The sequence below is a fragment of the Anarrhichthys ocellatus genome, unplaced genomic scaffold (assembly GCF_004355925.1).
Source record: "Anarrhichthys ocellatus isolate YVR2014 unplaced genomic scaffold, GSC_Weel_1.0 scaffold16, whole genome shotgun sequence".
NCBI classification, from domain to species: domain Eukaryota; kingdom Metazoa; phylum Chordata; class Actinopteri; order Perciformes; family Anarhichadidae; genus Anarrhichthys; species Anarrhichthys ocellatus.
Window position 1 is genome coordinate 4,659,230 of NW_022280046.1, and position 22,627 is coordinate 4,681,856.

General features: G+C 40.2%; 1 protein-coding gene across 2 annotated transcripts in view; it reads right to left on the minus strand.

The window, feature by feature from the left end:
• LOC116388012 (ras-related protein Rab-27B-like) overlaps nucleotides 1–22,627 on the minus strand; it is a 41,114-nt gene that overhangs the window by 12,871 nt on the left and 5,616 nt on the right. The window contains exon 1 of one of the 2 annotated variants that reach the window (XM_031855562.1): nucleotides 8,881–9,601. The exons of the other annotated variant lie outside the window; for it this stretch is intronic. The gene's annotated coding sequence lies outside the window, so the exon portion shown is untranslated. Of the gene's footprint in view, nucleotides 1–8,880; nucleotides 9,602–22,627 lie in introns of those variants that run through there. 2 annotated transcript variants of the gene reach the window in all.

Below are 22,627 nucleotides of genomic sequence, written 5' to 3' on the forward strand. Positions count from 1 at the left end.
TGACAATGTATATTATGTTCCCTGGCTTGGCTCACTCTTACACGGATTGCATATAAATTGATATCGTGGGTTGTATCAGAGTATATCGCATTACTTTTCACAGGTATACGAACATTTGCACTGGCACACAGCACACAGCGGCGAAGACGGTAACATCCCAGCCACACACACACACCACGTCGTCCGTGTTCAATTCCAGTAAAAATGTGTATTGGGGGAAAGTAGATTATAAAGCTGTGATGAGTGTTGTGTTCAAATGTAATCTTGTAAAATGTATTTTTTTGCCAGACGCATGAATAAATACATTTGTTTGAAGGAAGTGTTTTCACAGAAATATAACATTTTAGAGAGAGAATTGTGACCTGTTTAACTTCCTAACACTAGCTTAAAGCAAACTTATGATACATAATTAAAACTACTAGCGCCGAGATTTATTTTTTAATACAAAATACAATCATTTATTTCCTAAAAATGTGTTTTATGCAAATAAACCCTTATAGGTGACAATAGCAAAGTAAACAATGTTTTGCACTAGTTTAGGGATGGTTGATTTTTCAGGACAGTGAAAAGAGTGAGTCTGGGTCCTTGTAAGCCTGACTAAATATAAGGGTCACATGTGATTACCTGTTGACAAAATGACTATAATTGTTTCATTTTATGCTAAACAAGTAATAAATAGAAGATAATAGATACATGTGTTTTGGTTGTAGTTACTCTTTAACCATAGAGGTGAAAAATCTAAACGCGGTCATAGGATTAATTTTCTTAAATTCACCTGACAGACCCTGAGTGGTATTTCATGTGCTGTTCTAGACACACTTAGATTTATTACACACTGTGCATTCAATATGAAAAAAGTGCAGATTGTGTGGAGGTTTACAGCATGTTTGCAGCAATGACGCACAAATACGACTCCCATACGAGATGGGAATTCAAACCTTCTGACCTTAGCAAGCTGACGTCATAGCGTAACCGTTTAGATAATGTAAAAGACTGGATGTACTTATTTTTGTCATTTATTTTTGCCAAGACAGAAGTCCTGATCATTAGTCTTGAACACCTTTCAGAAGAACAACTCACTACTAACTAAGTCAGCCACTATAAATCTTTTATTCGACTGTGTCTTGAGCAACATGTAAAGCCATGTTTTTATCAAATGAGTAATAACTCCAGAATAAGACAGCATCTATCATTCAGTTACACATTGTTAGGCATACTCTCACATCTTTGCAGCTTGATAATTGTAATGCCTTGATTACTTGTGCACTACAATACAAATGACCATCAGTTTACTCATCATGGGCAATAACACTGACCAGAACAAAGCTTTTTTTAAATATTATCACCCAAATCATGGCTATATTGCAATGGATTACCAGATATAGTGTTCACCAATTTAGCTTAGCATACTAGCATGCTAACATTATTGTGGTGCTAATGCTTATGTCCCTTCAGCCTTTTATTTCCCAAATCTGAAAAGCACTATCTGCTTTTTGCATAGAACATGCTTCACAAATTAACTATCATTATAATTATCATAAAAAATTCAGTCCTGGAAAAGGTAAGAGGGACGGTGAAAGGAAAATGATTATTCATTGCTTTATGAAATTGTTTTTCGAGACCATAATACTGAGGAGGGAAAGAACGAAACAACAGCATATACTTACCCCAATGCCTTCTGTTCCTCATCATCTACAAATTACTGCTGATGAGAAAAGAGGGTGTTGTGTCTTTGGGGTTCATTAGATATTTATACATAATGCAACGTTGATCCTTTAAATAAATCAATAAATAATTCATATCAGTGTAGTGCGGTTTAATCCAAATCCAAGTAAGACTTCCAAACGAAATGTATCCTCTCATAAGACCAGATGGCTCTGATGGCTCTGTTGTAGAGTGCACAACAACATGTTTTGGTTTTTAGATTTTTGGAGGATTTTGAGGTGAGTCTACAAACAAGACATCAGATAAAGTCATCATCAGTGAATCTGTTTCAGGTGGGTTTTTGAATCTGATGGCACTAGTTTGTACAGTTAAAGACCCCAGGAAAAGCTATGGATGGAATTTTTTAAAGATTTTCATTGTACTACTGAAAGCAGCAGGGGAGAGACGAATGAGAAATTTAGGGGGAGATCGTCATATCGTTTTTTTGGTACCACGAGGATTTTAGATAGATAGATACACACATACACATATATATATACACACATACACATATATATACACACACACGCACACACACACACACGCATACACATACACGCACACGCGCACACACGCACACACACACACACACACACCAGTGAAACCCCTTTTTTAAGTTACAGATTTCAGTTCTGGTTTGCAGTACCTGTAGCTACTGGTGGCACTACAAAGTGCATTTTTATACTCCAGGTCCCAGAATTCTGCTAGAAATGATACACGTCGTGACCACTGGGTGTAGAACTAAGCAACCACTCTATCGGAAATACAACACAAGAAGAACAGCAAAAAATAGCTCATTGACAAATACAAATGACATAATCTGCTGCTGTAAAAGTCACCCACGGTTTGCCAGTTGAACACTTTTAAGGAGAAGCAGCAGCAGTAAGAAAAATTGGTTTGCATTATCAGTAATTCATACAGCTCTGATATGGCTGCAGGAGAGGTCTTCATGATGTGGGACGCTTCTATGAATTAGACAGAATTGCTAAAAGTAACATTTAAGTGCATGCATTGTTACCAATGAATTCCTTGCGCGCGTTACGGCAATTTGAATCACGCACTGGAATGGCGGACTACGCCACTAGGAATGAAGAATGCACATAAAGAGGTATTTGCAAAATGTAAATACAAAAATGGTATTTGAAATAATGAAGATCTCACAGACCATAACTTCAACATATGAAGTCAAAAGCATTGAGGTTGCTTGCATTTCAGATACGGTTGCTTGTATTTTCCCAAACTGCGGTTTAAAAACTTTTGTTTCCCAAGAATCTAATATATATTAAAAGGTCAGCAGACATTTGTCAGAGACCTTTATGTCTGACCGGGGCCGCTGAATCATCTTAAACAGGTCAGACAACTGATTTGTTTTCCTTCTATTCTGCTGAGGGCCTTTGCTGTCGTTAAACAAATCTATTCTCCAGAGTGAACGATCAATAACCGCTAACATGGATGAGGATTGACCCTTGATTATCTCATTTGTCCAGACATCCTCCAGGTTCACCTCTCGGATTGTTCGAAACCTTTCACACCCACTTAGCAAAGCGCCGAGGCAAATTCGATACGGCACAACAGAGAGATCACTGAAGTGAGCCTAAACAGCAGCTGGGTGGCCTGCTGTGTACAAAAACCTCAATTACTACTATTTCCTCGAGCTATTCGTATAAAGTCACGAATAAGCCATCCTCTGCATGCGCAAAGAGATGCTTTCATCCACCCAGGTTCTGTTTTCGGTCACTGGTTTCAAAGAGGGACCAGAGTCTGATTACATTCATGAGTCCATTGGCTTATTGACTCAAAACCCGATCAGATATGACACACTCGACTCAGGTGTAAGGTATCTATTTATTTATCCACCTGTGAGACCCACCAGGACTTCCTCAATCTCTCCTTAATCCCACAACAGGAGGTGGGCTAACGTCTGTACAGACAGCACACACACAGCTGGATCCGAAAGGGCAGGATGGATATAGGAATACAGGGCGGCAGAAGAGGATGGATGAGGAGGTCAATACTGCAGGTCTAAAGCAAGGCACTAACACTGGCAGGCTGGTGGTTCAAATCTGGAGTTCACTGGGATATTATGGAAAAAGTGGCAGATTTACATGTATCGTCTCGTGGATATTCTTGATCTCCAGGGGATGAATCCTAAAGATTTTGATGACCCCCTGACCTTTTTATCTAGCGCCATCATGTGGTCAAAAACATCTATAGCCTACAGCTATGCTAGCGGCTCAGGGAGGCTGTACTTATACAGTTAAAGTGTTTTATTTATTTATGTCCATTCTGAACAACTACACATAAAGACTGGTGACTGAACAGATTGTGTTTACAGTACTGCAGTAAAAACAAAACCTGTGACATTTCCATCTAAACCAATATGTTCTGCTGGTCTCTGTCCATGGTCGATTTAACACAGCGGTGATCCAGCTCACAACAGGCCATGAAAGATTTTCCATTTTTTCAGTCTGGTACTTCTCTGCCGCCGAACAGGAAGTGATGGCTTTAATGATTTCTTTGCAATACTACAGAATTGTTAAGAACTATTATGTGGTTCTCATGCACAGTGATAGTGCCACCTCCAGAAACCCAAACTGCACAACAGAAAATGCAAAGTAGAAAATGTCACTGTTCCCTTTGTTTTGAAGTGATTTTTGGGAAGTGAAGTGCAATTGAACCAGAGAAGATGCCAAAAATGGAGACCGAAAACACGAAAGAGGCACCAACAAGTCACATTACAACTAGATGAACAATTCCCAATATGAAGTTCTTCCTGTCCCAACAGAAATAAACTAACTCTTTCAAGTGCAGAAACTAAATCCAACCACATGAAACCTGATCGAATACAATCAGAACAGAACACTGTTACTGAGGAATTCAAACTAATTAGGAGCATTTGGCGGCAACCTCAGGTCTTATGACTCTAACAGTCCTGATGTGTTTAGTTTAACCTATTTATATTTGACAGCCGTCGCCTTGTTTACAACAAACTGATGAAAAACACCAAAACTACAGGCAGCAAGAGAGGCTGTGTTTAAATTCTGACTACAGAAATCAACACGACACCGTCGGAGAAATAGTTTTACCTGAGAATACCAACTCTATTGGTCTTTTTGAACTACAAATAGGCCCAGTCCGTGAGTGGTGTTAGATACGCACCATTTTTAGCTGGAAAAATACAAAACAGCAAAGAGGGACAAAATAATTGATTCATTTAGGCTAGGAAATCTATGTAATTTGCAAACCTGGAATCAGATCCAAAATAGAATTAGCTTTCAGACTGTAACAAGTAGCCAATTAGTTGACAGGGGAGACAGATCCAGTTCATTTCGTTCACCCACGATTAGCAAAACACCAATAAACGACTCTTTTGGTTCTGTATTTTTGAAATACTCCACATAGCTATATATTTCTGTGAAAATTATAGATCCAACACAAAACTGACAGGCGGGACTGAGGAAAAGTCGAAGTATGTAAGTATAACTCGTGATGAAAGAACAGGTGTTAATACTAACTTTAATGCTAGCACAGGTGAATCCTAAAACAATGACTCTTTTCCATTGGGCTGTCCCAGTAAGTTATAATAGTTAGCCAGTATGAACAACACCAGGCTCCTGAAACTGAGACAGCTTCATGTGTGTGATGAGTCATCTAGTCTACTCCATTTCTACTGTCTGGTCTATTAGTCTCCACTCTTTTCAGTTGTGTTTTAGAGAGCAACATATGTGCGGTATACGACTCTTTACTTTTGTTTTCCACCTAGCTCGTTTCTCCTTTTCCTTGAGTCTACTCTGTTTTATTGCTTATTGAGTTGGCGGTCATGTGATCTGTGAGCTGGCTGAATTTGTGGTCCCATTGTTGGCCCCAGGACAGTAAAACACACAGCATCATTATCAGGTGGAGAGCCCACCCTGCTCTCTGGTGTCTCCTGGGTCCGAAAGCAAAAAATACATTTAGCACAATCAACTAGCGTTAACACTTCTGAAAGTATACCGATTGTCTACACATGCTGTTCTTGCTTTTTAATGATTGGAACAGTGAATAAAGACCTACCCTGCCTCCAAAAAATATTAATTTTGGTCAAATTAAGCTTCTTTCCTTCAAAAACTCTGCCTTGAAAGTCTTTATGAACATATTTTGTACATCATCTTCCACCTCATCATTGACACTAAATGATTTCAAATAAACTGTTGAAAACATGAATCTTCCATCTTCAGTCTTAAGTCTTTATCAAAAGAAAATAGCATCAATAATATGAAATTCATTAAGAATGTTCAAGTTTAATATGAAGTATTTAATAGAGATTACATTTCACAATAAGGTAGTCAGTTGCTACAATAATATTCTATTTATTATGCCTCTTACATAAAATAGAATCAGTGACAGTTCTGCTGCAGATATAGAGCAGTTGATGCTGATATAGCGCTCTGTGGCCACTGGCCTCGTTTTACCATACTACACTTACTACCCACAGGAAATGGTTTCAGAACCACACCGCCCACAACATCGGCAAAACCCATTTTCGGGCAAACAGAACCACAAACAGGACATGGTCACAGTGTGAATACTGAAAATGTAAAGAAGTGTAACTTGTTCATTTACTACTTCATGAAGAAAACAGACTTAACTTCTCGATTGTTGATATTAACGCCGACTAAAATCCGTTTTTACAGCCATTTAGTCTGCTTTCTGCAAGTTATGTCTTACTGATGCTTCCCGTTTCTGTGATTGTGCAAACTTTTTACGTAGTCTGCTGCTGTATGGCCCCGTCAGCGCCGAGTTAAGATTTTGGTAGGGCAAATTAGTGAAAAAAAAAACTCCACTATGTGATGTCTTTTTCAAGAACAAACACACGTCTCTGTTCTCCACTGAATAGACAGAAGGGAGTTACATTCTACCAATATGTCACATGTCTGACTCGGTAAACACATGTGCAGAGAGGACAGAGTGGGGTGATGGAACTTAAAGCTGACACTTTGGTTTACTGCTATGTTTTGTTATGCTCATCATTCACTGACAGATAACAGTTTTATCAGTCCTCGGCCAAGACATAAAATATGGGTCTTTTAGAGCATTAGTGTTGGATAGTTAGTTTATATTATTTGCCTTTTTCTTAATTATTGATTTAAGCCTAGGTAGACAAAATAAACCTCGTATTTTCTAGAATATTAGTAAAGTTGGTGTTTTAAGTAAGGAAACATTGCATAATAATAATTAACATAAAATAAGTTTGTATTATAATTTAGTGCCTCAAAGTTTATCCAAGAGCAAGATATCAATAGGATCATGTTTCAGTGTTTTATTACCACAGGGTGTTTCAAATACTTGAAATAAACACATATCAGATATCACATATTATTTTCAAAATGGCTTCTGTATTTTCACTATTTTGCATGCGTGCCTTAGTCAAACATTTACCTCAGAATCTCCTCTGCTATAAATCATGAAAAAAGGGACACTGATACGAGAGCAAGAGAGAGAAATTCCACAAAGACACTTTCAGTCACATCCAGTGAACCCTGCAGCTAATTACTGTTTTCTAACTACAGACTGTACATGACATTATTTCCCCTCTGTAGTCAAACCGGTTTTAAGATAATGCTGTTTCAACGGAGCTAGTGGGCTGTTTCTTCTACACAGACTGTTAGACGTTCAGTCCAATTCAAAAGTCACAAAGTGTTCAGTGAAAGGAAAGTGTGCCCTGGATGATAATTAAATACATAAAACATCAAAGTACCTGACCTGACAAGAGTACAAAGTCTGCTGATTTGTTTAATTATTGGTTTTACACTCATTGAGCGAGTCTGCTATATGTTGTTTCTGGTGAAATGAGCTTTAGAAAGTTAAAGGTGCTTAAAAAAGGGAAAGATTTAGTGGAGTAACCCGAGTCTACCTGAGCATAGGATGAAGTCACTTCCCTGTGTGCGTTGTTATCCGAGCTTCTTGTTTCTTTGTTGACATAGCCGTGCAAGCAGCGCATGCTTTTGGTGCATGTTGGTGCATGTGATACGGACTCACGCACCTGCGGCATCCCAAATGACGGCGTATAGTTACGGGAGCGTAGCACCCACCCACTGGTTCCCCCTCAGGTTAACACTGTTAGCACCGTCAGCTGCAAGCCCATCGCTTCCGACTGAAAACGTAGATCCTTCAAAATTGCTCCAAATTATTTTATTTCACATTCAAAAGAATAAGGGGCTCAGCCAATACCTGAAACAGCTGGCCATTGTTGTATTCAGAAAACGTAACTGGAGTAAATAGTTAATTTGATGTGGACAATTTTCAGTCTTGGTTTAAGAACAATTTGGTGAGGTTGTTTTTGGGATCAACTCAAAATAAACATTGATTGAAGGAACATTACATTGACACTACGCCGCTAAACAACAGAGGGTTATAGCACAAGGGAATAAGTCATCCGGCTGTGGCTGTAAAACAGTACTTGTTGGTAGAATACATGTATTGTTGAAACTTTAAGATATGACAGGAATTTCAATCCCTTTTCTGGCTATCATCTATAAGTCTGTAGAACACACAGGGCTATGCTTACGTTTGATCGTCTTTATTTTCTATTTTTTATTGATTTTAAGGAAACAATGCATTTGTAGGTATGTAAGGTATCATGATTTTGGCTGATCTTTATCTTATGAATAAATAAAAAGGCTGAAAAGATACACATCTATTGCTGTTAATGATAAAGGATTGACGGAATATTTGGTTAAACCGCTCCTTGTTTCGCATTACACAAAACAACTTGTTTAAAATGGATAAATAACAACAACTAGAAGTCAAACTGGTTTTCTGAACTCTAAATTGATCAAAAACAAGTTTCAGTAGAAAACAACAGCTGTTGATGCTTTCCTTCAGAACATCACCACTATCATGAGACTGAGCATGAGAGTAAATTCATGACCAGAGTCCAGATAACAAGCGGCCTGGATGATGCAGCTGAGCGCAACAACACGGAAACGGTTATCAGCTTGTAGGAAAAGGTGTGATCACATTCCACAGCTACAGATGCGCCCGCTTTATTTCCCTGTAAAAAACTTCTTTCAAATGTCGACTCTACATCTTCCCATATCGCCCTGCAGCCCGTCACATGCCTTCTAAAGTCAGCAAACACCTCTGACATGTACTCGACAAACTGGTCAAACAAAGCTGAGCGTCTGAGCTTCTTACCTCTCAGTGGCTCCTTAGATGATTCCACAGTGCGAGATCTTGAGAGAGATACGAGCCGTCCAGAGCAGCTGACCAGCAGCCCTGCATCGACACCCACTGACCGACTGACTTAATGACCAAATGACTGACTGACGGAGTGACTGACTGACTGAAGGGAAGACTGACTGAATGAGTGGGAGGTTGGATCACTGGATGACTGACTGCTATTCAGCTGAAGGCAGCAGAGCAGAGAGCCACTCCCCTCGCTCACCAGCTGACTCGCTGCCTGGCTGGAGGGATAGATGGATGACTAGTCTAACGGCTCTGCCTGACTGAAGTGTCTTATTAAATAACTGAATGAAAGACTGACCAAGAAACTGACCAACTGACAGTACAAATAATTGACTGAATAAATGACTAAACATAAATGGTAAACTGCCCAACTGACCATCCAACCAAATAACTGATTGGCTACCTAAGTTAATACCTGGATGACTGACTAAAAGATTAACAGACTATATAACACTGAAAAACTTCCTGACTGAATTAACTAAAATACTATGATGTTGCCGTCCGTCCGTCCATCTAACTGATTTCAAATATCAACCAGCAGCTGACTGGTTGTCCTACCAGCTGAACGGTTGGCTCGCTGGTAAACAGACTGGTTAGTTACCTACTGAGGTCCAGATGCAGTTTTGAGGGTTTCTCTCTTTCTGCTACTACTCCTTCCTTCTCTGCCATATTCTGCTTCTCTGTTCCTCTGTGTAATAAAAGGGTGGGGCCGAGCTACAGTAAGCTAGTTCTGGACACACACACACACACTCTTATCAGGTACAGCAGTACAGCCTCAGATCATGCTGGTGGAGGATACCGTGTATTTGTGTGTATGCATGTGTAGTTTGCAGTAGTAAAACGGGAAGTAGGTAAAAAATTAGACGGGACAGCCCGAGGCAAATTCTTAAGCAGAGTAAATACATTATCTGTCCTCCTAAGCACAAACAAAACTAGGTCTTCTCTATGTAATAAGCATATTTGCAACTAAAGAATGGATGGCAAATAAACTAAAATAAATATTAGTTATTAATTGGAGCATGTAGGCGGAGCTGCACGTTGTACTACTGTAGCATTGTATTTCAAAGTAAGTTTGCTTTTAATGCAAAACTCAATACTCCGTCTCCTGGAGGATTTCACTGTTACATCGCAGTTTCAGTAAATATTATAATAATAATATACTTTATTGTTGTTTTTTAAGGGTATGTTAGATTTAATTATATTACTTATTCATGTACTGCTTTTGTAAAAGTACTGCATTTCCTGTACTTGTCAGAATTATTTTTTAAAAGTTATTATACGGCTACTTGGGCTAAGACAACATTTAACTAGAAAACCATAGTTCTTTGGCTCCGCCCACTGATATTCACCAGAGCCAATGAGCATATTACTACTTCCACAGCAGTTCTGCCCAGCTACAATCCGTTTCATCGCTTTCGGACTGACCTGAGCAACACAGCAACCGAGCGTCTTCGGCTGGCCGGCAGCCATGACGGCTTCATTAGAAACGTCCATCATCCACAGTGACGATAACACAAGGAGGCACCAGCAAAGTACAGGGACGGGGGGGGTGAAAGGACACAGACCAAAGATACTACTCTGCCTCCTACTCTTTCTTCCTCCTTTAAATGTTGACATATAGAGGGTGAAAACCGAGTTATGGGCTTTTAACATCAGAGTGTGCAACGCTATCTATGGGGCGTCTGAACAATAGGCAGTCCCCACAAAAGGCACTGTTTGCAGCAATTCCATTAAAATGAATTGATTTTCCTGCACAATGTCACTCTTTTCAGTCATGCAGCACTTAACTGAACCTTAAGCATCAAGTCTTTAGTTCATTTTCTCTGGTATCGCAAAAATAATGAAGAAATGAGCACAGGAACTGCCGACATCCATTGAATAGGACACAAGCACACCTGGCTGTAACTCCTTTGTATTTCATAATGCATCGGGGGAATTCCCTCATTCATGTGCTGATGCGCATACATCTCAGATTTTTTCTGTCCGTCGTCCGTCCGATTTTTACTTTGTGCAGGAGACATTCAAACTGGTGTTACTGGACAGATATGGTTGAAAAAGCTTAAATAATTGATGAGAACATATCTCCTGTACCCTCTCAGCTGGTTTGGAGTCTATATGTGTCCAGGCGATGAAGCATCATGCAGCTCATGTTGGTGACCTTTTAGGCCTTTAAAGGCCACCTTACCACAACAGTTACCATGACAAAACAACATCCATCACTGAAACACTGACGGTGGGAGACAATACTCTATTAACTGTTCATTTCTCTCTGGTCTTTTTATTCGAAGATATCTGGGTGTCAGGAACAGATCACCTCACCCATTATAAATTATCTCAGAGCTTCTGCTTTCACACCACGTTGTCATCCATCTTGGTGCGCTCTGCCTTCTCTTCTATAGATGTATAGAAGACTGTTACATTTAAACAAAAATGTAATCACACTCCACTCAACAGCTCAGCTATTTAATCCAACGGTCTCGTTTCTTACCAAGCACATACCATTGTTATACCATTATTTGTAGAAAAAGCTTTAACTTCAACTCTTGAAACTGAAAGCTGTAGGTTTGCTAAGTAAAAAGCACCATTCAGTCAAACAGCAGCAGACTAGTCTGGGGGAATATTGTTGGCGGCGTCGGCAGGATAGTGACATCACTCCATGTCAAGGATAATTCTGTCTTTCATTGTGTTCCACATGATTTGTTTAACAGGAAAATGCACTGAGTGCATGCAGGGACAAGAAAGGCCACTGGACCAAACAATGGATTTACTGAGACAACACAACCGCTCACATCACTGAGTTTACAGTTTTTTCTTCTTCATTGCTAAAGCCCTTATAGAGACGTTACACATGCACGTGTCCGTGTCTTTCCTTCCATCAAATCAGCATCAACAGCAGCACCAGACTCTGCCCCCCGACAGTAGCAGAGATGCTCTGAAACATTTACAATCCCTCAACCCACATTGGCTGAATGTGAAAAGGGCAACGGAGTCCAATCCAGTCTGCTAAGACTTTGACATTAAGCGTAAACATCCTCCGAGTCGGGGACCGCAATTCCAGCAATTCCCAGTGAACCAGAGAGAAGTTTTTAAAAATGAATTGTGTTAATATATTGGATGGGCTTGACTGGTACAGAAGAAAGACGTACAGCTGACATGGAGATGGAACTGAGTTCACAGTAAGCACTAATGTGAACAACAAAGATACAAACCGATTTTTATGGAAATGAACTGAACCCAATGAAACCAGAGGACCAAGGAAGTAAAACAAATAACTTATTTTGGAAATGCTAAGGAAGAATGTGAGGTATAATGATTTTGTACTAAGGTGTAAAGCAGGCCAAGGACCGGTCATTTCAGGATCAAAACAAACTTGTTAAAATTTAAGGATGTCTTCTTGATTTATCTAAACTCATCTGCAGAAGTGAGCCCTCAGCTGAGCCGAAGGTGGAAAACAATGGGGCAGTCACGCAAATTCCATTACAGCCCTGTTAAAAACACTGAAAGAATGTCCTCTCCTATCTAAAATTATTAACCCAGGGACACTCAGCAGAACACAACAACAGAGTCTTTCTCCTAAGAGTTTGACAGCTTGCAAGCGAAGTTCAAATCCCAGCATGAAGACAAAGCTGCTTCCTACAAACAGCAGAAAAAGCAGGGAGTATTCTTTTGTCATTAACTGTATTTAGAAAACATACACTTAACATTACAAACCATCCAATTTTTCCGGTTATTACACTTGTAATGTAGTATCGTACTAATTCACACCCATAGCAGACACAGTATGTGCCATACCAGCCCGTTCTCATTCCCAGGCCGTGACTGGGAGAGTCTGACTGAGATAGGAAGCGTTGACATTTTGAGATATTCCAGAGATGATGAAAGGGTACTTTGGCGATGCTGCTAAGGTGTAATTGAAAATTAAAGTCGGTATCAATCATAATTTCTAGGTGATTTTTAGCCGTGCTAGCTGCATGGCTCCATGGACGGCAGTGTTGGTTGGTATGTCCTCCACTTTGGTCCAAACTGAAACATCTCAACTACTCGAAGGATTGCCATGAAAAGTTGAAGATGTACAAGGAGGATGAAATTTGATAACTTTGGTGATCCATGAAGTTGACACTTTTGATTTCAAGAGAAATGTCTCTACGACCAGAGGGGAATGTAGTGTAAAGTATGGAAGACAAAAGCTTGCTACAGATGTTCGGTTACGTCGCCTCTGAAATGAGACCTCCTGCGTGAGACCAGCATGCCGTCTCGCCCGCCTCTCACAAGTTGATCAGGTGTTAATCGTTTAGGCACACCGAGGCGAAATGTGACTCAGTGAGCACTCACATTGTTGTTTCCTGCCAGCACAATGGAGGCCATTATAGCTCGACTGCTGATCATCATGTCGTAATGCCACGTTCTTCGCCCGGCAGTGGCAGTGTCAGCGAGTCAGCACAAATGGCAGTCGCTGGTGTAATGTCCACCTCCTGTTTCAGATTAACACGGCAGCTCCAGTCAGCAGCAAACCGGTTAATGGAGACAAATGAGTATGAATATTTATCGATTCAGTCGGTCCATGAGGATAGTGTCAGGAACAGAAGTGCGGTGTCTGGGACTATTAATGAACTCAAATTATTCCCATGGGCTGCGTTTGAAGAGTTTCAATCAAGACAACAGATATTTAAAGGAAATAAGAACCCCCGGAAAAAAGGAACAACAAATTTGACTGCTGTACATACCTTGTTGTGAGCAGTTTCCTTTCGGAACCATTTTCTTTCAACCATAATGCCTACATGAAAAAATGCTCACAACACGGTCTTTGGATAATCTTAAGTAAATGTGTCATACTTTCCGTAAAGATCCATTGCAATTGTAGTTTTGGGCTCTTTGAGCACCACAAACCAAGTCCCATTATATTCAAGAGAAGGCAGATAAATCCCTAAAGCCAATATCTCCAAACTAGGAAACTCACAACAAAACCATCTATAAACACATGACAGGTAAGAGGAATAATATGCATGTTTTATGTGGGGGTGTACTGTCCCTTTAACACCAAGACGAATGCCATTCCCATCAGCCTTAGCTGTACTTTGTGTTTAGATAGCAAATCTTATGCTTACACACTAAACTAAAACATTATACGTGCTGAACATCAGCATTTAAACATCGTCATTGTTAGCAGGTAGGCTAGCTGACATGTTATTTAGCTCAGAGCTAAGTACAATCGCACTGTCTTCTGAGATCTAAACCTTGTTTCGCTCTATTTTCTAAATTATTGGATTTCCTCCCGTTAAAGCTAGTGTTCGCAAGATCGGGAGATTCAGAGAGTCTGGTCGGTCCAGTCTCCAGTGTGGCAGCAGAACAACATGAAAAGAGCCATGAGGAGTGGCCTGCATCTGCTTTGTGTGTTTTGTCATGAAAAGTGATGGTCGGTGTCTTGTCTCTGTTCGTCATTTCTCTCCATGCCCTTATAAATGCATAATCTATAAGCTTGCTCGGGAGATGAATTATTGAAAAAAACACGAACACACATAAGGTACAGTGAGTGCTGCTGCCGTCGCCCCCATGTGTGCCACTGTCCCGGTCCTCCGTCCAAAACTCGAAATGTATTGAAAAAAAGATTGATGTAATTATATCTAAATTTCCAAACATGTTTTAATCTGATGAATTATCCTGTTTTAATCCATACTATCCACAAAAATGGAGGCTCGCAACTTTAACAGACATTGGAAGCTTCATTTAAAAACCTCAAAAGAAGGTTTGAATGTAAAAGAATGACTTTAAATACAGCCCTAGTGGCCCGTTGATGAACTTTGTTTGTTTCCAGTTTACAGAGCCAGGGCTGTGTACGAACACCGGATTTTCTTTTTCTTTGAACAAAGAGACGGACAGCTAGCAGACAGATTAGATATTTGCTGAATTTGACAAAAAGTATATTAAATTAGATTCGCAGGCTCTGCCTTCAACTATGCCTTTAGCATGTGACTTATAAAATACATTTTTTTTTAATTTGAATCAAAAAAATGTCATTAAAATAACGGATCTCAACAGATTACGACATCATTTTTACAACCCTGGCTGTCAAAATGACCGATAATTGAGAAAAGAATCGCGTCGATTTCCGATTTTGCCAACTGACCGGTTGTTTTTTGGGGGATGGGCAGTCTCCATAATTCATCATTCATTAGCATGACATAATCAGTCCAAAAGAAAACAGGGTTACTTTACTGAGGAAGAAAATACAGATGGACAAATAAAGAAGGTATGGAAGGAGAAGAGACAGATGATGAGGAGAACAGGCTGACCACAAAACTGCAGTTTAAAAATGTTTGAGTCTCCAGCAGATTCCATGTGCGTGCGTGCGCGAGAACTTTCTACTGAATTTGATTATTTCTCACATTTCACACTCTCCCTGCTGATGATATTTATGTACGTGACGAAGAAAAAAAGACGCCTCTGTTTGACTTATTATAAAGTTACGTCAGCCATAAGAGTCACGAGTCTCTAAATGAGGGGGAGGGGGAGAAAACACAGCCAGGGAAGGGTAGAGAGACGAGAGGGAGAATGGAAGGAGAAACACAGGGAGGAGGAGAAGGAAGGAAAGGAGTTTGAGCAAGAGGAGAGGAAAGACCAGAAGATGTGAGAGAAGGTAAAGCGAGGGTGTGAGGAAGAGGCAAGGGAGCAGGGGTAGATGAAATAAAAGAAAGAGGACGAAAACAACTACGAGAACAAAGAGGAGGTTGAGGGAATAAAAGAAACAGAATTAAGAATTAAGAAAAGGATAACAACAGAGAAGGATGCAGAAGATGTATAGCAAGAGCAAGAAGTAGACCAGAAGGAAAAGTAAGGTAAAGAAAAAAGAAGAGGAGAGGAAAGACAGGAGGACTGCGTTTTCAGACAGAATGCAAAGAAAACTTTGAAAGGCGGCATGATCACATCCATAGTCAATGTGAAGACATGATTAGATGCAAATTCTAGTCTCCTCACGTGTTTTCCCTGACTTTAAATGCAATTGCACCGCCTCTAAAATTTGCCTCACGTTCTGTCTGAACACAGGAGGATGAAAGACTAAAGAAGAAGAGGAGAAATTGACACAAAGGGAGGATGAAATGAAGCAGAATGAAATGAAGCAGAATTCAACAAAAAGTAGCTGCAGAGACTATTAAAATCCAAGAAAACTCAATTCCCCAAATTCCAGGCTCTCGCTAAAACATCTCTAGTTAACCATCAACAGCAAAAAAGAAGGACATCCAGGACAACAATAGAAAGCAGGGAAAGGAACGGACGGACACATTTGCCGATCAGTGCTCGGAAACACTACTGCTGCTTCTGTCCACAGAGACCGCCAAAATCAACCTAAAACGAAAGTTCCTCGTAGTAACTGTTGGTTCTGCCAGGTTCTGTTACTCTTACTGGAGAACAAAATGAGGCAGGATTTAAGAACGGTCATTTAACACTAATTCTGTGAGTGGACCAAACTACGAAGGTCTGGTTAATACGCTCTCTGCACGCCAGTTTCTGGACCTTATATACTCGACTGCTGCTCCGAACAGACCCATCGTTAATGTTATTAGTGCCAACTGTGCTTTTCCTATTATGACAAATTAAAAATGTCCGCTGTGAAAAAGGCCTGTTGGAAGAGTAGGAGGACAAAGAAAATGATGAGAGGGAGTTACAGAAGAAGAGGAAGAAGAAGAGGGAACATGAAAAACACAATGTAAAGATAAAATGGGAAGAGAGGACATGGAAGAGTATAAGGAACGGACAATGGTACAGAGAGAAGACACTGATAATCACACTCGCATGCTATGAAGTGAGGATGTACTAAGCGGCTTTAACAGATACTTTCAGAGTGACAATGGATCAAATGGCTACAATGTGAAAGGGGATCGCTCGTAGTGATGAACTTACGAGAACTATCAGCTGAATCTGCAGCTCCCTTTGGCTTTACGGAGATTTATAGAGACTCATTGTTTAGGCTACAGAAGAAACTGTTTTCATAATTCAACTTCCTTGATGTAACACAACATCGGGGTGTCACAAAGAGAATAGCGTTTTTGACTAGATGCGAGATTGTGATATCTGTGATGCTTTAGTTGAACAAAATTAACGAAAAGAAAAAAGATCCACTGCAGTCTAAAATTGTGATTTGGGCCGCCTGTTTGAAAACACACACACACTCATTACAACAATTTAAACCATGAATCATTCAATAAGACACACACGATGTAAAGACAGAGCCAACACCTCTTCTTCATCCTCAGAGAGCGCAGTGGGAGGGATGGCAGCAGCAGATGTGGCATCGTGACCAGTAACTCTTTGCACTTGGAAAACAAGTCCTCTCTTCTTCCTCCTCCTCCTCCTCCTCCTCCTCATTTGCTCTCCTTTCTTCACCTTCTCTCATTCTGCATCCGTCACCAGGCAACTAGCCTTTCCTCTCTCTCTCTCTCTCTGCCTTTTCTCTTTCGCTCTCATCTTAGTCACTCCCCCTTCTCTCATGCATTAAACCTGCCTCCTTCCCATGCTTTGTTTTATATGTTGGGTTTATACTCGTATCTGGCAGGAAACATTTCAGTTACAACCTATTGTCGCGTGAAACCTTCAACACATCCGTCCTGGCAGCCTCGGTCCTCCGCTCCTCACTCATAGTATTATTACAACCGGACGAGCCGTGCGCGCTTAGAAACAAACCCCTCCATCATTCTGGCGAAGCTTCGCCCATGATTTATTAAAAAAAAAAAAGAAAAAAAAAAAAAAACGAGATCTGTGGTGGCGCTCATAAGCACAACGTCCACAGGCATGCAAAACTTTCTTCTTCTTCTTCTTTGAGGTGTAGTGGCGGTTGGCAAACGATGAATTGGCGCATTAGCGCAACCAACTGGTAAAATAAAATAAGTCAGGAGATGTGTCGTATTTTGCCAGAGACGGCAAATATGCTCATATTTCTGCAAAATAATTGCTGAAGTTTGAAGCTGTAGTGTGTGTACAGAGTGTGTGTGTGTTTTGTATTTATTTATATTGATTTAAGTATACTGTAAACTGTTAACAGTTAATATATTGTTCATAGTTTGAAGTTAAAAAGTTTGAAGCTGTAGTTTGAAGCCAAGTGTTTTGTATTTATTTATATTTATAGTATACTTTAAACACTTAATATATTGTTCAATTTGAAGAAAAAAGTATCGTTTTAGCACCGGTATCGGAAAAAAACCCCAAACAATACCCATCCCTAGTGAAGAGACGTCTCTGCTATAGTACGCAGCAAGAAGCCCTTAACTCAAAGCAGTTAATGTTAGAAAAGATGTGATTTTAGTTGAAAAGGTGATCACTGATTTGTAGCATGAGACAGGATGTGTCGACTTCATATTCAAGCAAAACCACCACCTTTCTTTAACCTTGACCAGGTAGCCGACACCTAACCACAAGCAGGGCGTGAACCCCCGTATTTAGCGTCAACGTCCTGAACTTCCGGTAAAAAAAAAAAATATTGCCGGAATTACATATTCTCAAAATAATAAAAAATGTCTGAAAAGTTCTATGTTCTATGAAAAGTTCAGTGTATGCAATTTGTGACATCAAATTGCATACACTGATAAAAGATGGTATCCATATTCCTCTCATCACCCTAATTTGTGACTAACTATGCAAGATCTGACTGGATGTCTAAACTGGTATTGTTTATGCTTTCTTTGACTTTTCGTCCGCAACCTCAGATAACTTCATATGTTCCCCTCATTCTTTTCCTTCTGCCTCCTTTCCCTCGCTCTCTACGTCTCTTTTTATCTCATTCATGCCTCCCTCTTCTCTCCCGCTGCTTCCCTCTTTCTACCCTTCTCTCACTCAACTCTCCTTGGGTACGCTCGTTTTTTTAAACTTTCCCTTGAAGCCTCCCCTACGCTGAGCTGTGCAGAGACTTCTGACGCACATCAACCCAACTCCTCACAGCAAGAGAGGGGAGACGAGGGATCAACACTGGCCATATAGAACCCTCACAGCCCTGAGAACGTTAAAAGGAGAAGAAGGACCAGACCGTAATTTAAAAGGCTTTTTCTGTGAGTTTCACGGTTGAATACAAAGAATACTTCAGAATAATTACTGAAACATATTTATTAATTGCTCTGAAGCTGTTGGATTTATGAGGCAGGTATAAAAATGAATATCCACATTCTTCTCTTCCACCGGAATTTTATCTACCAGATTTGACAGTAGTGCGTGTACTTTTATTTCCAACTGTTGAAAGCAATTAATTATGGTTCATGTTTCATATATTCATACATATATATTCATATACACACACACACACACACACACACACACACACACACACACACACACACACACACCAGTGTGGCATTTCTGTGACTACAGTTCATTCACTGCTGCTGGTTCCATTTATTATTGATAAGACGCAATTAGTTTCTAATCTGCTGCTTCCTTTTGTAGCACAGACAAAGTCTGATTACCAGACACATGAACCCTCCCTAAAAAGATTCAAGTATCAATAAAACACGCTCGGTTTCAGTGCACGCTGTATACAGTGATCTATCAGACAACTAAAAAGAAAAGGCAGAAACAAAAAGCAAATACTCAAATTCAGTGTTTGGTACTTTTATTTGATGCTTAACTCATTAATAATTTATTGAAATTGCCAAGGATTCATTTTCTGTCAATCCACCAATTTATCAACCAACTATCTTTTTAGCATTGGCGCTTGTAAAAAGCACCAATGTGTGATTCACACTTGGCAGTAACTGAAACTTCAACCCCGATGGTGTTTGCAAAATTCCAACCCTGGCATGTTTGTGTCTTCCTTCAGGGAACTGGACTTCCACACCCTGGCAGTGTTAATACCTCGACTTGGGAAGCCAATATGCTTCTAACCATGACAATGTTAGTGCCTTGCTCTAGAGATGAGAACTTCCAAAACTGGCACTGTTGATGCCAAGCAAACGTAACAAAACTCACCATACAACTCAGGGTTTTAGTGCCTTGCTTAAGGGAGGGGGACATTCAAACCCTGGCAATGACAACGTATTCTGGTGTTGAGCTAAATCGCCTGTGTTCAAGTCAAGCGACACAGAAAAATAAAGACATATTAGCAAGAAATAAAATTAAAAGATATATTACAGTCTTATGCACTTGCTTTAAATTTCTTCTTTCCAAGTTTGAATTTCTGACTATGGAGGAAGTCCAGCTAGAACTCCAAGTCAATTCTTGGATAAAGTGACATTTTCCATTGCCCACTTTCTTCCACTCGGCTCATTTAACTGTGTGGTAAAAGAAAACAGGAATCCAATTCTTGCAGAAATGTCCTTCGGAAGCACAAAAACAGAAATATTTTCCTCCCACAGCGTGGCAAGGAACAGAAAAAACAAAACAAGGATGGTACCAAATCACAAAATGTCAAAGGAAGCAGTGTAATAGAGGATCACTCTGCCCTTGCATGACTCCTGCCTGTCAAAGTGGAGAGAGCGATGAAGAAATACAAAAAAACAATATCTATATATTGTGCAGAGACATCTAAACGTCAGGGTTTCCCCACAACCAGAGGACATTACGAATGCTGCACTGAGGCTCTGCCTCCAGGTGCCCATAACTCTGCATCAGAGCCTGTTCGATGGAAAGGTATCAGAAGAAAAATCTGTCAAAGCAGGTTACAGAAAGAAAGACGAGAGACAGACATTTTCATCTTGCGAAGACGAGAAGAGCAAGCCTTCATGTGAAAGATGAAGCAAGTAGAACAGAAGTAAGGGGGGGAGGGGAGACAAGTACAGTGTTTTTAGTCCCATGGTGTTTTCTTGGCAGTGACATATAGATGTCATTACTTTTCAGTTCATTAATTCATGGTCAGTTCATCTGAAACTGGTCTCAGCTCTCTGGTCCTTTGAAAAAAATGTGATTAATGAAAGTTTATCACATGGAGCAAATATTTTCAGTCAATCAATATGGAAGAAAGCCAATATTTAATTCAAGTTGTGAGAAATTTGGCTTGGACCTGGAAAGAGAGTAAAAAGCACAATATTTTAAACAGTATTTCTTTTGGCTAATGCCCCCAAAAATTAGCCAAAAAAAAAGGTAGGAAAGTGTTTATTTCAATTTATAAACTAATCCTCAAATTTGATCAAAAAGAGAAACGTTTCATGTGATCCAGTTACTTCAGTGTCCCGACGCCTGATTTGTTGTTTGGAAACCACGGCATAAGGAATGTGAAGCAGCATCCATCTATCTCACAGAGGCCTCCGAGAGCAGTGTATAAATCAACAGTAGCCTCCATCATTAAAGCAGCACTACACTGCGAGGACTTCCCCATCATAACAAGTTGTAATCCCAGTCAGTCAGTCAGTCAGTCAGTCAGTCAGTCAGTCAGTCAGTCTCTCCCCCCCCTCTCTCTCTCTCCCTCTCCTCGTAGTGCAAGAATGTCAAAGATGTATTTGAATCCATTATTCCGTTTTCCCACCAGAGAAAGTAAGTTTAAAAAAAATATATATCAGTATCAACCTCAAAAATACCATATAGCTCAGGCTCAGAAACTCTGGGACTCAACGCTTCTGAGGTGCATTAATTCACTGATATATAAACTGCACACACACACTGCCACGATCACGGCTATGTTACTTCTAACTTACTTCTAAATCCTCCGTCTCCCTCACCCCCTCTCCTGCTTATCCGGCTGTGAATTATCCAAACTGACTGGCTGAACTGAGCGAGACACTCGAGATCAAATCGTTAACCTGAATGTGTCACACTGTCTCCCTCCTCACACCGAAGGGCAACTGCAACCACTACAGGGAGCTTAAAACAATGCACATAGGTGGGGCTGGTTACAAATACAGCTGCAACTCATTTTCATTATCGACTTGTTTCAATTTGTGTATTCATCATGCAGTCCGTCAACTTCAGTGTCAAAACTGCAGCGCACTGGATTTCTGACCTATCAAGTATATTCAATTACAAAATATCACCGGCCTGTAGACTTGCCGTCTGGCCATAATGTGTGATCATCTGTGATCAGAGCAGCCAGGTTTGTATGGTAAAATGATCTGCCAGGAGAAGCCGTCAATACAGTAATCAATACTCTTACCAAAAGGTTGTAATACTGTATTTTTGTTATCGGTTATTCCATTGATACATTTTATACAATTAACCAACTAATCATGTAGTCTATGAAATGTCAAAAAAAGAAGTTGCACATCATTTTAGACCAGTTAAAGCCGAATATCTTCATATTTTAGGAGCTTGAACCAGCACATCTTTTGCATTTTTTAGCTTGAAAAATTACTGTATGCAATATTCAGAGCATATCTGTTGCCTCTCAACGACTTTCAACATGGAGACGGAGCAGCGGGTGGCTTGGAGCAAACGGTGCCAACAGCGCTAACAGTGCAAACAACGGCAACAGTGCTGAGGGGGAACCGGAGGGTGGACGGCACACTTCCGCGCCGACGCTGTCAGTCGGGACTTGTTGTCAGCTGTAACCGCCTTAGGAGAGCAGTGCAGAGCGGCGTTCGTAAGCTAACCAGTGGGGCACGCTCACATGCACTGATGTGCAATAAAAGCATATGCAGCCGTCGTTTGCTGTTTCAGCTTGATTTTAAATGTTGGGGGTAGCAGACAAGCTGTAAATGCAAACTTGTTGTCAAACATTGTTTATTTACACACTCAGCAGATACAGAGCAACATTAAGTAACATTAAGACCAAGTATCCAGTCCAACA